The sequence below is a fragment of the Rhipicephalus microplus genome, unplaced genomic scaffold, assembly GCF_043290135.1.
Source record: "Rhipicephalus microplus isolate Deutch F79 unplaced genomic scaffold, USDA_Rmic scaffold_342, whole genome shotgun sequence".
Taxonomy (NCBI): domain Eukaryota; kingdom Metazoa; phylum Arthropoda; class Arachnida; order Ixodida; family Ixodidae; genus Rhipicephalus; species Rhipicephalus microplus.
This window is the reverse complement of record NW_027464910.1, coordinates 50,001-65,000: the sequence shown is the minus strand read 5'-3', so window position 1 is coordinate 65,000 and position 15,000 is coordinate 50,001. Positions and strand designations below refer to the sequence as shown.

The window sequence follows — 15,000 nt, the reverse complement described above, 5'->3', positions numbered from 1 at the left end:
ACCGGTGTGACGTGGAAGTGACGGGACACGTTCGTAAACCCATCGCGAACCGAGTACGACGCCCTACCAAGTGCGCCCGCAACCCTGTACAGGGTCACATCTTCACAAGGCTGGCAAGCGGCATTCCGCTGCGCGCGTGCGTCGTCCGAGCAGTTGCGTGATAAACGACCGTGTCGAAAGCCCAAACACCGCCGAGGCCAGTCGCCGCCGCCGCAAGGGCAGCCACGCAGCCTGGCGAGAGGCATCGTCTCGTGTAGCGTCGCCCCCGCCCCAACTGGAGTGGCCCAGTTTTTTGAACGGGACGGGAACTGCGAAGCACTTAGACCGACGGCGGACTACGACGAGAACGCCTTAAGCTTCGCCAACGTTTCGCCAACTCGTGCGGGAGACTTTTTCCGCTTCGCGGCAAGTCGTCGCGCCGTGCTCTCCGCATCAACCGCGTACGCAGCGAACCGCAAACGTCGGGCGCAGCCTCCTCACCTCCCTGCGCTTTGCGCGCGAACGTTCCCTGTGCGCGCGGCAAAGCCTGGAGGAGGCACGGCCCCGCAGCGTGTTCGAGCGCCCGGTCTACGGGACACCCTGCTTACTTCGAGGGCAACAAGCGCAACGCAAGGCTGCGATCTCGCGCACTTTGCGCACGGCTGGAGAAGCTTTGCTGGCCGGCTTTCGCTCCTCGTGTTTACCGTGCGTTAAAGTTGCGCGTCCGTGGCTCTCGCAGCTCTTGCGCGCCCGGTCGCAGAGAGGAGTACGCAACCTCGACCGCACTTTCCCTGCAGGCTTCCTTCCGACTCGAAGTCCTGCGGCGGTCTCAACGAGGTGCCACATCCTCAATGCAGTCGGTCGCCCCCGTTTCGGTTGGGCTCTGGCACGACGGTCGCCACCGTCTCGCCCTTGAGTGGCCGCTGTTGGCGCTCGCTGTGAGGTGTTCAGCGTGCTGTCCGTGTTGCCGACGCGGTCAAAACGAGTCGACGGCTCACGTTCCCTTGTGCGCCGAAGGCTCTCTTGATATGTGATCCGACCCTCAGACAGACGAAGCCAAGGGAAGACCCAAGGCCGCAATGTGCGTTCAAAGAATCAGTGCTCAGTGTGTCCTGCAATTCACACCAAGTCTCGCAGCTGGCTGCGTTCTTCATCGACCCGAGAACCGAGTGATCCACCGCTTAGAGTCGTGAAAAAGTGTTTGTTCAATTCCGTACAGTCAAAACCAAACGTTTCTGGCACTCGGCCAAACAGTGGCCAAGAAGGGCGCTTTTCAGCGCACGCTTGGACTCCAAAACTCTGCCGCGCCTTTTTCGGCTGCCGCAAATCGAGCAAACGGTGTGTTTCGGACGGCGTTTCGCTTCCGCTACTTGCGAGTGCTTTCGTGGTCCACCCCTCTATAAATACTCGGGAGGCGTCGAAGCCGGTTCTCCAAGCCGGACCCGTAGGTATCGTTGTGTGCTCGCTCTCATTGGCCCGCCTAACCAGAAAATGCCTGCGGTACACCCATTTGGATAAGAGTGCACGCAGATGCGGGCCTCGACGGCTACACATTTCCTCGGGCGGCCGCCTCCCGGCCTCCGTGGAGCGCGGGATGCACGGTCCCATCGACAAGCCTCTCCCGTTTTTACCGTGGCGTCGCGGTTCACCACGGCGGGCGGGTCGGTCTCCTCCGCATAAAAAGGGGGACCCCCGCTTTTTGTTCCACGAAATCGCACAAGCTTTTTTCGCATCCACGGTTTGCCACCGCACACCAAAATGCCGATCCGGCTGCCTACTTTAGCCAACAGGTGGAGCCAGGCGCGCCGTACTTGCGCGGCACTTCCCACGTCCACCGAAGTCGGTGCCAAGGACCACTTTCGGCGCCGGAGCCGCGTACGAGCCTACTCGAGGCGGAAGAACGAAGCCAGCAAGGGCCTGGCCGCAAGTGCGTTCAATTGTCGGGACGTCCAAGTCCCTCGTTCTTCCGTGCTTCCTCTTTCGGCAAGTCGTTGCGGCACCTTCCCAAAGCGCGCAGACCCGCTAATCGCGACGAGCGCGACGTGGCCGTGCCGCCTTTCCCTCGGCAGCAAGCAAAACGCCTGGCAACGTCGACGCTCCCCTAACCGCGATCTCGCACCGTGTTTCGTGTGGCGAATTCAAAAGCCGGCCGGCGCTGCTGCAACCATTACGGTCGGTACGCATACGCCGCGGAGGGCGGGACGGTCATCGGAGCGTGCGGTTCCTCCATCGAGTACTGCGCACCTCGGCCGTCGCATCGCCGTGCCATGACCGGCCGCGCGTCAACGCGAACCGGTGCCAGCGAGATCCCTCGCCTGCAAGAACCGACCGGCAGCCTCCGTCACCCGAGGACGCGGAGGCGCTTGCCGCGGACGGCGGGACGGTATGCACTGGTGCACAGCGGACCCGTCACATCGCCAGTTCCTTGACCGACCGCCGACGCTTGTGCCGTTCCTCTCGTACTTGGCAGTCGCCGCGCGATTGTCGGGTCTCGTTCTTGCACGCTCGAACGGTCGGGAGGGCACTCGGCTGGCGTTTCGGGAACGCGCAGCCTCGCCTTCTACCGACGTAACCACGACTCGCCGTTCGCGCTCCGCCGCTCCTGTTTACAGTACTAGGCGGTCCCGCAGCGGTCGGGTCGCGCATTTCGAGCGCTTCGAGCCACGGTGCAGTGGCGGGTCGAAAGCCGACCTATGAGTGCGTTGCGCCGTTTGTACCCGCGTCCGCCACCTGGCCGACCGTCCAAGGTCGCGGTGTTGGCGTCCGCTGGGCGCAACAATTTGTCACGGGGTGCCGCTCCACATTCAGGCAGCCCCGTGGGGAAAAGCCGACCCCGCGTCCAAACGGGGTCAGCGGCAGAAAGTGTCGGGCGCAGACGCAGCTGAGGCGCTCACCCTTCACAATCCGTTAATGATCCTTCCGCAGGTTCACCTACGGAAACCTTGTTACGACTTTTACTTCCTCTAAATGATCAAGTTTGGTCATCTTTCCAACAGACCGGCGCAACCGAAAGGCCGCGCCGGACATCGGTCCGAAGACCTCACTAAATCATTCAATCGGTAGTAGCGACGGGCGGTGTGTACAAAGGGCAGGGACGTAATCAACGCGAGCTTATGACTCGCGCTTACTGGGAATTCCTCGTTCAAGGGGAACAATTGCAAGCCCCTATCCCAATCACGAAAGAAGTTCCACGGGTTACCCAGTCTTTTCAGACAGGGATAAAGACACGCTGCTTCCTTCAGTGTAGCGCGCGTGCGGCCCCGGACATCTAAGGGCATCACAGACCTGTTATTGCTCTGTTTCGTGCGGCTAGGAGCCGCTTGTCCCTCTAAGAAGGTTGTAAGGTGCTGGGAACCCCGCACCTATTTAATAGGCTAGAGTCTCGTTCGTTATCGGAATTAACCAGACAAATCGCTCCACCAACTAAGAACGGCCATGCACCACCATCCACCGAATCAAGAAAGAGCTCTCAATCTGTCAATCCTCCCAGTGTCCGGGCCGGGTAAGTTTTCCCGTGTTGAGTCAAATTAAGCCGCAGGCTCCACTCCTGGTGGTGCCCTTCCGTCAATTCCTTTAAGTTTCAGCTTTGCAACCATACTTCCCCCGGAACCCAAATACTTTGGTTTCCCGGAAGCTGCCCGCCGAGTCATTTGAGTAACTCAGGCGGATCGCTGGTTGGCATCGTTTATGGTCAGAACTAGGGCGGTATCTGATCGCCTTCGAACCTCTGACTTTCGTTCTTGATCAATGAAAACATTCTTGGCAAATGCTTTCGCAGTAGTTCGTCTTGCGACGGTCCAAGAATTTCACCTCTAGCGCCGCAATACGAATGCCCCCGTCCGTCCCTCTTAATCATTACCTCGTATTCCAAAAACCAACAGAACAGAAACGAGGTCTTGTTCTATTATTCCATGCAAGTTTATTCAGGCGACTCGCCTGCGTTGAGCACTCTAATTTTTTCAAAGTAAAAGCACCGGCCATCTCGAGGCACACAATGAAGTGCACCAAGAAAGAACCGGCATGATGTTCAGTCCGAGCCGTCGCATCGGGTAGATGCACTACTCGTCTGGAACTGAGATCCAACTACGAGCTTTTTAACCGCAGCAGCTTTAGTATACGCTATTGGAGCTGGAATTACCGCGGCTGCTGGCACCAGACTTGCCCTCCAATTGATCCTCGTTAAAGGATTTAGAGTGTACTCATTTCAATTACGGGGCCTCAAAAGAGTCCCGTATTGTTATTTTTCGTCACTACCTCCCCGTGCCGGGAGTGGGTAATTTGCGCGCCTGCTGCCTTCCTTGGATGTGGTAGCCGTTTCTCAGGCTCCCTCTCCGGAATCGAACCCTGATTCTCCGTTACCCGTAACAACCATGGTAAGCAAGTAACCTACCATCGAAAGTTGATAAGGCAGACACTTGAAAGAAACGTCGCCGGCTCGTGGCCATGCGATCAGCACAAAGTTATCCAGAGTCACCACACAATACGGGCCGAAACCCGATCGATCTTGGTCTAATAAAAGCACCCGTTACCCAAAGGGCTCCAGGCTCACTGCATGTATTAGCTCTAGAATTGCCACAGTTATCCAAGTAGGAAGAAACGATCTAAGGAACCATAACTGATTTAATGAGCCATTCGCGGTTTCGCCTTATTTCGGCATGTACTTAGACATGCATGGCTTAATCTTTGAGACAAGCATATGATTACTGGCAGGATCAACCAGGTAATCGTTCGACTGCGCGTCCGTCCTCGCCCTCGGCGGGCCGGACGCAGTCTGTGTGCGGCGGAGGCCACCTTCAGGCGCCCCAACACGCTTATTTTGCACTCCGAGATGACGGCGTTCGAGCTCGCTACGGCACAACCTTCCCGAAAGACGAGTGGGAGCCGTGCGGCAAGAAGCACGTTCATGCTCGCTCTTTTTCGTTGCATCGACTCGGTCGCGCCGTGCGGGTTGCCCAAGCCCGCTGCACTGTCGGTGGACCGGCCGGAACTAGCAACGGAGCCGAGACTGCAAAGCCGCCAGACGACGGGTCACGCCCGCGTCTTCGGCGCTTTCGCATCTGAATCGCCCGAGGACGACACGGAACACACCTCGATATCGTGGTAAAACGGCACCGTCCGACAACCAGCCCCTAACGCATCAAGCGGATGAGGCTGCAGACGACTGCCGTGGATTCCCCTGGAGCAGACCCGAGGACACGCTTGACGAGGCCGAAGCCCGCCGCATATCAGACACCCGGTCGCTTTCGCGTACGCCGCTCACGAGAACCCCCACATAATAGCAGCGATAAGTACCCAGACCTCCTTGGGCCCTAATACGAGCGTACTCGAGAAAATTTCACCGCGGGTGTGCCCCGAAACGTGTGGCATGTTGAGCGTGCCACAAGTCTACGTCGCTCTCAAACCCGCCGAGGTCGTAGAATTTGCGACCCTACTCACGAAATTCCCACCGAGGATACGGCCGCAAACGTACCGCACCTTGGGTAGGCCACGAGTTTGTGCAACACTACGCTGACGGCACAGCACCGAGGTCGTGCGCGCACGCACGGGAAAATTCCGCCGCGGTTTCTGCCGAAAACGTGAGGCACCACGACTCTCCGCAAGTTCGCGTCGACTGCGAAAGACCGAAGTCGTGAACGACGTGTCCGCTACTCGCCGCCGACACGCTGGACACCAAACGTACAACGACTCGACGGCGTCGTAGAGGCCCACGACGCGGTTTTCCTTAACGACGTCTCGGCGTGGCACCGACAGGTTAGAACGGCCGACCAACGTTCCCTGTCCGCCGTTCGGCTCAGTCGAAGGGCTCGGCGACTTCGGCAACGCTGCGAAGCCGCACGGTGACGCACGCCATGTCCCCATTTTTTTTTTTCTTTCTGCGTCTGCCGGGGTGCCCCTATAATAGCAGCGATAAGCACCCAGACCGCCGTGGGTCGCTCGCCCCGGCTGACGTGGTTTTTCGTACTCCTGCGGCGGTCGCCGTCAAGCACGTCCAAATACGCTACTTTCGTGGGCGCATTCACGCTCTTTCGCTTCGCCGGAGTGCCAGCACTCACTCTGCCAAAAACGGCGAACATCCGAGCGGCGGTTCCCACTTTTGCGTCGGCGTCGCAAACCCCGCCCCGGCAGACGAGGTTTGCCGTACTCGTGCGACGGTGGCCGGCGGGCACGTCGAAAGACGCCGATATCGTGCGCGAATTGGCGCACCTTGGCTTCACCGGAGTGCCGCCACTGACTCCTCCAAAAACGGCGAAGATCCGAGCGGCGCTTCCCACTTTCGCATCGGCGTCCCGAACTCCGCCCCGGCTGACGCGGTTTACCGTACTCGTGCGACGGTCGCCGGCGAGCACGTGGAAAGACGCCGATATCGTGCCCGAATCGGCTCCGTTCGGCTTCGCCGGAGTGCCAGCACTGGCTCGGCGAAAGACGACGAACATCCGAGCGACGGTTCTCACTATTGCGTACGCGTCGCAAACCCGGCCCCGGCAGACGCACTTTGCCGTACTCGTGCGACGGTCGCCGGCGAGCACGTAGAAAGACGCCGATATCGTGCCGGAATCGGCCCCGTTTGGCTTCGCCGGAGTGCCAGCACTCACTCGGCCACAAACGGCGAACATCCGAGCGGCGGTTCCCACTTAGCCGTCGGCGTCCCGAACTCCGCCCCGGCAGACGCGGTTGCCGAGCTCGTGCGACTAGCGACCGCGAAGCCGTCTCGCGACGCCGCTTTCGTGCGCGGCTCCCACTGCGACCTGGGTCACCCGAGGTCGACGAGCAAAAAAGAATGTCGAAAAAAATTTTTTTTTTTTTTTGCGTCTGCCGGGGTGCCCCTATAATAGCAGCGATAAGCACCCAGACCGCCATGGGTCGCTCGCCCCGGCTGACGTGGTTTTTCGTTTTCCTGCGGTGGTCGTCGTCAAGCACGTCCAAACACGCCACTTTCGTGGGCGCATTCGCGCTCTTTCGCTTCGCCGGAGTGCCAGCACTCACTCTGCCAAAAACGGCGAACATCCGAGCGGCGGTTCCCACTTTTGCGTCGGCGTCGCAAACCCCGCCCCGGCAGACGAGGTTTGCCGTACTCGTGCGACGGTGGCCGGCGGGCACGTCGAAAGACGCCGATATCGTGCGCGAATTGGCGCACCTTGGCTTCACCGGAGTGCCGCCACTGACTCCTCCAAAAACGGCGAAGATCCGAGCGGCGCTTCCCACTTTCGCATCGGCGTCCCGAACTCCGCCCCGGCTGACGCGGTTTACCGTACTCGTGCGACGGTCGCCGGCGAGCACGTGGAAAGACGCCGATATCGTGCCCGAATCGGCTCCGTTCGGCTTCGCCGGATTGCCAGCACTGGCTCGGCGAAAGACGACGAACATCCGAGCGACGGTTCTCACTATTGCGTACGCGTCGCAAACCCCGCCCCGGCAGACGCACTTTGCCGTACTCGTGCGACGGTCGCCGGCGAGCACGTAGAAAGACGCCGATATCGTGCCGGAATCGGCCCCGTTTGGCTTCGCCGGAGTGCCAGCACTCACTCGGCCACAAACGGCGAACATCCGAGCGGCGGTTCCCACTTAGCCGTCGGCGTCCCGAACTCCGCCCCGGCAGACGCGGTTGCCGAGCTCGTGCGACTAGCGACCGCGAAGCCGTCTCGCGACGCCGCTTTCGTGCGCGGCTCCCACTGCGACCTGGGTCACCCGAGGTCGACGAGCAAAAAAGAATGTCGAAAAAAATTTTTTTTTTTTTTTTTGCGTCTGCCGGGGTGCCCCTATAATAGCAGCGATAAGCACCCAGACCGCCATGGGTCGCTCGCCCCGGCTGACGTGGTTTTTCGTTTTCCTGCGGTGGTCGTCGTCAAGCACGTCCAAACACGCCACTTTCGTGGGCGCATTCGCGCTCTTTCGCTTCGCCGGAGTGCCAGCACTCACTCTGCCAAAAACGGCGAACATCCTAGTGGCGGTTCCCACTTTTGCGTCGGCGTCGCCAACCCCGCCCCGGCATACGCGGTTTGCCGTACTCGTGCGGCGGTGGCCGGCGGGCACGTCGAAAGACACCGATATCGTGCGCGAGTCGATGCTTCTTGGTCTCGCAGGAGGGCCGCCACTCACTCCTGCAAAAACGGCGAAGATCCGAGCGGCGCTTCCCACTTTTTCGTCGGCGTCGCAAACCTCGCCCCGGCAGACGCGCTTTGCCGTACTCGTGCGACGGTCGCCGGCGAGCACGTCGAAATACGCCGATATCGTGCCCGAATCGGCCCCGTTTCGCTTCGCCGGAGTGCCAGCACTCGCTCGGCCAAAGACGACGAACATCCGAGCGACGGTTCCCACTATTGCGTACGCGTCGCGAACCCCGCCCCGGCAGACGCGGTTTGCCGTACTCGTGCGGCGGTGGCCGGCGGGCACGTCGAAAGACGCCGATATCGTGCACGAATTGGCGCTCCTTGGCTTCACCGGAGTGCCAGCACTCACTCGGCCAAAAACGGCGAACATCCGAGCAGCGGTACCCACTTAGCCGTCGGCATCCCGAACTCCGCGCCGGCTGACGCGGTTGCCGAGCTCGTGCGACTAGCGACCGCGAACGCGTCTCGCGACGCCGCTTTCGTGCGCGGCTCCCATTGCGACCTGGGTTACCCGAGCTCGACCAGCAAAAAAGAAGGTCGAAAATTTTTTTTTTTTTTCTGCGTCTGCCGGGGTGCCCCTATAATAGCAGCGATAAGCACCCAGACCGCCGTGTGTCGCTCGCCCCGGCTGACGTGGTTTTTCGTACTCCTGCAGCGGTCGCCGTCACGCACGTCCAAATACGCCACTTTCGTGGGCGCATTCGCGCTCTTTCGCGTCGCCGGAGTGCCAGCACTCACTCTGCCAAAAACGGCCAACATCCGAGCGGCGGTTCCCACTTTTGCGTCGGCGTCGTAAACCCCGCCCCGGCAGACGCGGTTTGCCCTACTCGTGCGACGGTCGCCGGCGAGCGCGTCGAAAGACGCCGATATCGTGCGCTAATTGGCGCTCCTTGGCTTCTCCGGAGTGCCGCCACTCACTCCTCCAAAAACGGCGAAGATCCGAGCGGCGTTCTCCACTTTCGCATCGGCGTCCCGAACTCCGCCCGGGCTGACGCGGTTTACCGTACTCGTGCGACGGTCGCCGGCGGGCACGTCGAAAGACGCCGATATCGTGCCGTAATCGGCCCCGTTTGGCTTCGCCCGTGTGCCAGCACTCACTCGGCCAAAAACGGCGAACATCCGAGCAGCGTTTCCCACTTTCGCATCGGCGTCCCGAAGCCCGCCCCGGCAGACGCGGTTTGCCCTACTCGAGCGACGGTCGCCGGCGATCACGTCGAAAGGCGCCGAATTCGTGCACGAATCGATGCTTCTTGGTCTCGCAGGAGGGCCGCCACTCACTCCTGCAAAAACGGCGAAGATCCGAGTTGCGCTTCCCACTTTTTCGTCGGCGTCCCGAACTACGCCCCGGCTGACGCGGTTTACCGTACTCGTGCGACGGTCGCCGGCGGGCACTTCAAAATACGCCGATTTCGTGGGCGCATTCACGCTGTTTCGCTTCCCCGGAGTGCCAACACTCACTCTGCCGAAAGCGGCGATCATCCGAGCGGCGGTTCCCACTTTTGCGTCGGCTTCGCAAACGGCGCCCCGGCAGACGCGCTCGTGCGACGTACTCGTGCGACGGTCGCCGGCGAGCACGTCGAAAGACGCCGATATCGTGCTCGAATCGACCCCGTTTCGCTTCGCCGGAGTGCTGCCAGTCACGGCGCAGAAAACGGCGAACAAGTGTTTTTTTTTTTTTCCTAGAATTTGTGTTATAGAAGGCACATTTGATATCGGACGATAATTTTCAACTTTATCACGCGCACCGATTTTCGTGTAGAGGTTTGCAAGTTTATGGGAATTTCTTCACTTGGAATAATGCGATTTAGTAGTACTACGAGAACTTCATGGATGTACTCAAGGGTACGGGGCAATTCAGTTACGTCAACACCTGCAGATTTTTTACACTTCAAACTGAAAATTGTTGGTTGTGAGTCCTCGTGTGATATTAAAGGCCGATTCGCTAACACATAGAACAAAGAAAGAAAGGAAGAAAAAACGCCCGCGCTCGCTCAAGAAACCTGGGTTCGCAACAAGTGGCAACAACAAGCAACCGAGCGAGTGCGCCAAAACCCGTGGCGGCCGAACAAACGCGAAGTCCCAACCGCGTCAGCCGGGGCGGCACGGGACAGGAAAAATCACTTCAGCCGGGGCGGCGGGGCACCGAATAAACCTCGTCACCTCGTCGCAGGATAAAAGAGGAAACAAAAAGTCTAAACAGCGTCTGCTGGAGCGAATGCGTAATAAAACAACAACAACAACAAAAAAAAAAAACACCCGCGCTCAAGAAGTCTGCAATCACCACAAAAGGCGACTGTGACCGAGCAGCGTCAGCCGGGGCCGTGCGGAAACGGAAAAACCGCGACTACCGGGGCGTCGAGGCACCGAAAAATCCACTTCAGCCGCGGCGAAAAAAAAAAACAAAAAGAAAGACGGAGGGGGGGGGGGGAACCACGTCTGCCGGGGCGAAGGAAAAAAAAAAAACGCGTCTGCCGGGGCGAGCCCGGGTGCGGCACCACCGGGAAAACTGTGGCAAACAGACATGGCGATCGAGTGAGTGGGCCGCCAGCCAGGCTCAGCCAAAAAGTGCAAAGTCCGAACTGCGTCAGCCGGGGCGGCAAAAACCACGTCAGCCGGGGCGGCGCAAAAAACCGCGTCTGCCGGGGCGGCACGAAACCGCGTCAGCCGGGGCGGCGCGAAAACTGCGTCAGCCGGGGCGAAAGAAAAAAAAAAAAAACGCGTCTGCCGGGGCGAGCCCGGGTGCGGCACCACCGGGAAAACTGTGGCAAACAGACATGGCGATCGAGTGAGTGGGCCGCCAGCCAGGCACAGCCGAAAAGTGCAAAGTCCGAACCGTGTCAGCCGGGGCGGCAAAAAACCGCGTCAGCCGGGGCGGCGCAAAAAACCGCGTCTGCCGGGGCGGCACGAAACCGCGTCAGCCGGGGCGGCGCGAAAACTGCGTCAGCCGGGGCGAGCCCGGGTGCGGCACCACCGGGAAAACTGTGGCAAACAGACATGGCGATCGAGTGAGTGGGCCGCCAGCCAGGCTCAGCCAAAAAGTGCCAAGTCCGAACTGCGTCAGCCGGGGCGGCAAAAAACCGCGTCAGCCGGGGCGGCGCAAAAAACCGCGTCTGCCGGGGCGGCGCGAAAACCGCGTCTGCCGGGGCGGCGCGAAAACTGCGTCAGCCGGGGCGAAAGAAAAAAAAAAACGCGTCTGCCGGGGCGAGCCCGGGTGCGGCACCACCGGGAAAACTGTGGCAAACAGACATGGCGATCGAGTGAGTGGGTCGCCAGCAAGGCTCAGCCAAAAAGTGCTAAGTCCGAACTGCGTCAGCTGGGGCGGCAAAAAACCGCGTCTGCCGGGGCGGCACGAAACCGCGTCAGCCGGGGCGGCGCGAAAACCGCGTCTGCCGGGGCGGCACGAAACCGCGTCAGCCGGGGCGGCGCGAAAACTGCGTCAGCCGGGGCGAGCCCGGGTGCGGCACCACCGGGAAAACTGTGGCAAACAGACATGGCGATCGAGTGAGTGGGCCGCCAGCCAGGCACAGCCGAAAAGTGCTAAGTCCGAACTGCGTCAGCCGGGGCGGCAAAAACCGCGTCAGCCGGGGCGGCGCGAAAACCGCGTCTGCCGGGGCGGCACGAAACCGCGTCAGCCGGGGCGGCGCGAAAACTGCGTCAGCCGGGGCGAGCCCGGGTGCGGCACCACCGGGAAAACTGTGGCTAACAGACATGGCGATCGAGTGAGTGGGCCACCAGCCAGGCTCAGCCAAAAAGTGCTAAGTCCGAACTGCGTCAGCCGGGGCGGCAAAAACCGCGTCAGCCGGGGCGGCGCAAAAAACCGCGTCTGCCGGGGCGGCACGAAACCGCGTCAGCCGGGGCGGCGCGAAAACTGCGTCAGCCGGGGCGAAAGAAAAAAAAAAAAACGCGTCTGCCGGGGCGAGCCCGGGTGCGGCACCACCGGGAAAACTGTGGCAAACAGACATGGCGATCGAGTGAGTGGGCCGCCAGCCAGGCACAGCCGAAAAGTGCCAAGTCCGAACTGCGTCAGCCGGGGCGGCAAAAAACCGCGTCAGCCGGGGCGGCGCAAAAAACCGCGTCTGCCGGGGCGGCACGAAACCGCGTCAGCCGGGGCGGCGCGAAAACTGCGTCAGCCGGGGCGAGCCCGGGTGCGGCACCACCGGGAAAACTGTGGCAAACAGACATGGCGATCGAGTGAGTGGGCCGCCAGCCAGGCTCAGCCAAAAAGTGCCAAGTCCGAACTGCGTCAGCCGGGGCGGCGCAAAAAACCGCGTCTGCCGGGGCGGCGCGAAAACCGCGTCTGCCGGGGCGGCGCGAAAACTGCGTCAGCCGGGGCGAAAGAAAAAAAAAACGCGTCTGCCGGGGCGAGCCCGGGTGCGGCACCACCGGGAAAACTGTGGCAAACAGACATGGCGATCGAGTGAGTGGGCCGCCAGCAAGGCTCAGCCAAAAAGTGCCAAGTCCGAACTGCGTCAGCCGGGGCGGCAAAAAACCGCGTCTGCCGGGGCGGCACGAAACCGCGTCAGCCGGGGCGGCGCGAAAACCGCGTCTGCCGGGGCGGCACGAAACCGCGTCAGCCGGGGCGAGCCCGGGTGCGGCACCACCGGGAAAACTGTGGCAAACAGACATGGCGATCGAGTGAGTGGGCCGCCAGCCAGGCACAGCCGAAAAGTGCTAAGTCCGAACTGCGTCAGCCGGGGCGGCAAAAACCGCGTCAGCCGGGGCGGCGCGAAAACCGCGTCTGCCGGGGCGGCACGAAACCGCGTCAGCCGGGGCGGCGCGAAAACTGCGTCAGCCGGGGCGAGCCCGGGTGCGGCACCACCGGGAAAACTGTGGCTAACAGACATGGCGATCGAGTGAGTGGGCCACCAGCCAGGCTCAGCCAAAAAGTGCTAAGTCCGAACTGCGTCAGCCGGGGCGGCAAAAACCGCGTCAGCCGGGGCGGCGCAAAAAACCGCGTCTGCCGGGGCGGCACGAAACCGCGTCAGCCGGGGCGGCGCGAAAACTGCGTCAGCCGGGGCGAAAGAAAAAAAAAAAACGCGTCTGCCGGGGCGAGCCCGGGTGCGGCACCACCGGGAAAACTGTGGCAAACAGACATGGCGATCGAGTGAGTGGGCCGCCAGCCAGGCACAGCCGAAAAGTGCCAAGTCCGAACTGCGTCAGCCGGGGCGGCAAAAAACCGCGTCAGCCGGGGCGGCGCAAAAAACCGCGTCTGCCGGGGCGGCACGAAACCGCGTCAGCCGGGGCGGCGCGAAAACTGCGTCAGCCGGGGCGAGCCCGGGTGCGGCACCACCGGGAAAACTGTGGCAAACAGACATGGCGATCGAGTGAGTGGGCCGCCAGCCAGGCTCAGCCAAAAAGTGCCAAGTCCGAACTGCGTCAGCCGGGGCGGCGCAAAAAACCGCGTCTGCCGGGGCGGCGCGAAAACCGCGTCTGCCGGGGCGGCGCGAAAACTGCGTCAGCCGGGGCGAAAGAAAAAAAAAACGCGTCTGCCGGGGCGAGCCCGGGTGCGGCACCACCGGGAAAACTGTGGCAAACAGACATGGCGATCGAGTGAGTGGGCCGCCAGCAAGGCTCAGCCAAAAAGTGCCAAGTCCGAACTGCGTCAGCCGGGGCGGCAAAAAACCGCGTCTGCCGGGGCGGCACGAAACCGCGTCAGCCGGGGCGGCGCGAAAACCGCGTCTGCCGGGGCGGCACGAAACCGCGTCAGCCGGGGCGAGCCCGGGTGCGGCACCACCGGGAAAACTGTGGCAAACAGACATGGCGATCGAGTGAGTGGGCCGCCAGCCAGGCACAGCCGAAAAGTGCTAAGTCCGAACTGCGTCAGCCGGGGCGGCAAAAACCGCGTCAGCCGGGGCGGCGCAAAAACCGCGTCTGCCGGGGCGAATGCAAAAAAAACAAAGAAAAAAGCCCGCGCTTAATCAAAAGAAAACAAAGAAAAAAGCTTGCGCTTAATCAAAAGAAAACAAACAAAAAAAGTTCGCGCTTAAGCCTGGCGGTGGAACCACCGGGGCAAACAGACCTGGCGATCGAGTGAGTGGGCCGCCAGCCGGGGTGAGCCAAAAAGTGCAAAGTCGGAACCGCGTCAGCCGGGGCGGCGCGAAAACCGCGTCAGCCGGGGCGGCGCAAAAACTGCGTCAGCCGGGGCGGCACGGAAAAACGAAAACCGCGTCAGCCGGGGCGGCACGGAAAAACGAAAACCACGTCAGCCGGGGCGACATCAAAATGAGGAAAAAAAAAAAAAACTGCCTTAGGACACCTGCGTACACTTTCATGCGTTTGGGCATATCTCTCTGTAACACGCGCGCCCCTCGTTACGCGCGGCACTCTGTTTTCTCCGACACCCATATTTCGGCGGCATGTGGCACGCGCGCCCGTCCCTACGCACGGCACACCGCAGTGCTTTCTCGATATTTTTCTTTTCCTCCAACACCGTCATCTATAGGCTTTTAGTGACCTGTTGCTCGTGGCAAAAGTTCGCTAGCTCTGACACCTCTTGCATGCGCACCGTTTTTGCGCACGGTGCTATGCCGCAAAGCACGGCAGTCGCATGCGTTTCTCTCAGGCACCTCTTTTTTGACACAACGCTGTGGTGCTTAGAAACACACCCGCCGCTTTTGCGCACAGAACTCCACCGTACAGCACGGTAGTCACGTTTGTTCCACACGAACAGCAGTGTGCATCGTGCTACGACACTTTGAAAGCTTTTTCTTCCGAGTCTCGACCGCGCTGTTCCTTTCGTACTTGGCGCGGTTTTGGGACCAGCTTTGTTTTAAACCCCTACTGCGCGCCGTTCCTTTCGTACTTGGCGCGGTTCAGGGTTTGTTTCGAGCCCTTAGCCGCGCTGTTCCCTCCGTACTTGGCGCGGTTTAGGGTCGAGCTTTGTCTCGAGCCCTCTCCGCGCCGTTCCTTCCGT

The 15,000-nt window shown here is 61.1% G+C and overlaps 2 non-coding genes across 2 annotated transcripts; both read right to left on the bottom strand.

Annotated features, from left to right (window-relative positions):
- Nucleotides 1-1,015: 1,015 nt before the first annotated feature.
- On the bottom strand, nucleotides 1,016-1,168 carry LOC142793874 (5.8S ribosomal RNA). The gene has a single exon (XR_012891892.1). It is a non-coding gene; the product is annotated as a 5.8S ribosomal RNA (ribosomal RNA).
- A 1,719-nt stretch (nucleotides 1,169-2,887) lies between these two features.
- On the bottom strand, nucleotides 2,888-4,702 carry LOC142793863 (small subunit ribosomal RNA). Its single transcript, XR_012891881.1, has one exon. It is a non-coding gene; the product is annotated as a small subunit ribosomal RNA (ribosomal RNA).
- Nucleotides 4,703-15,000: the final 10,298 nt, after the last annotated feature.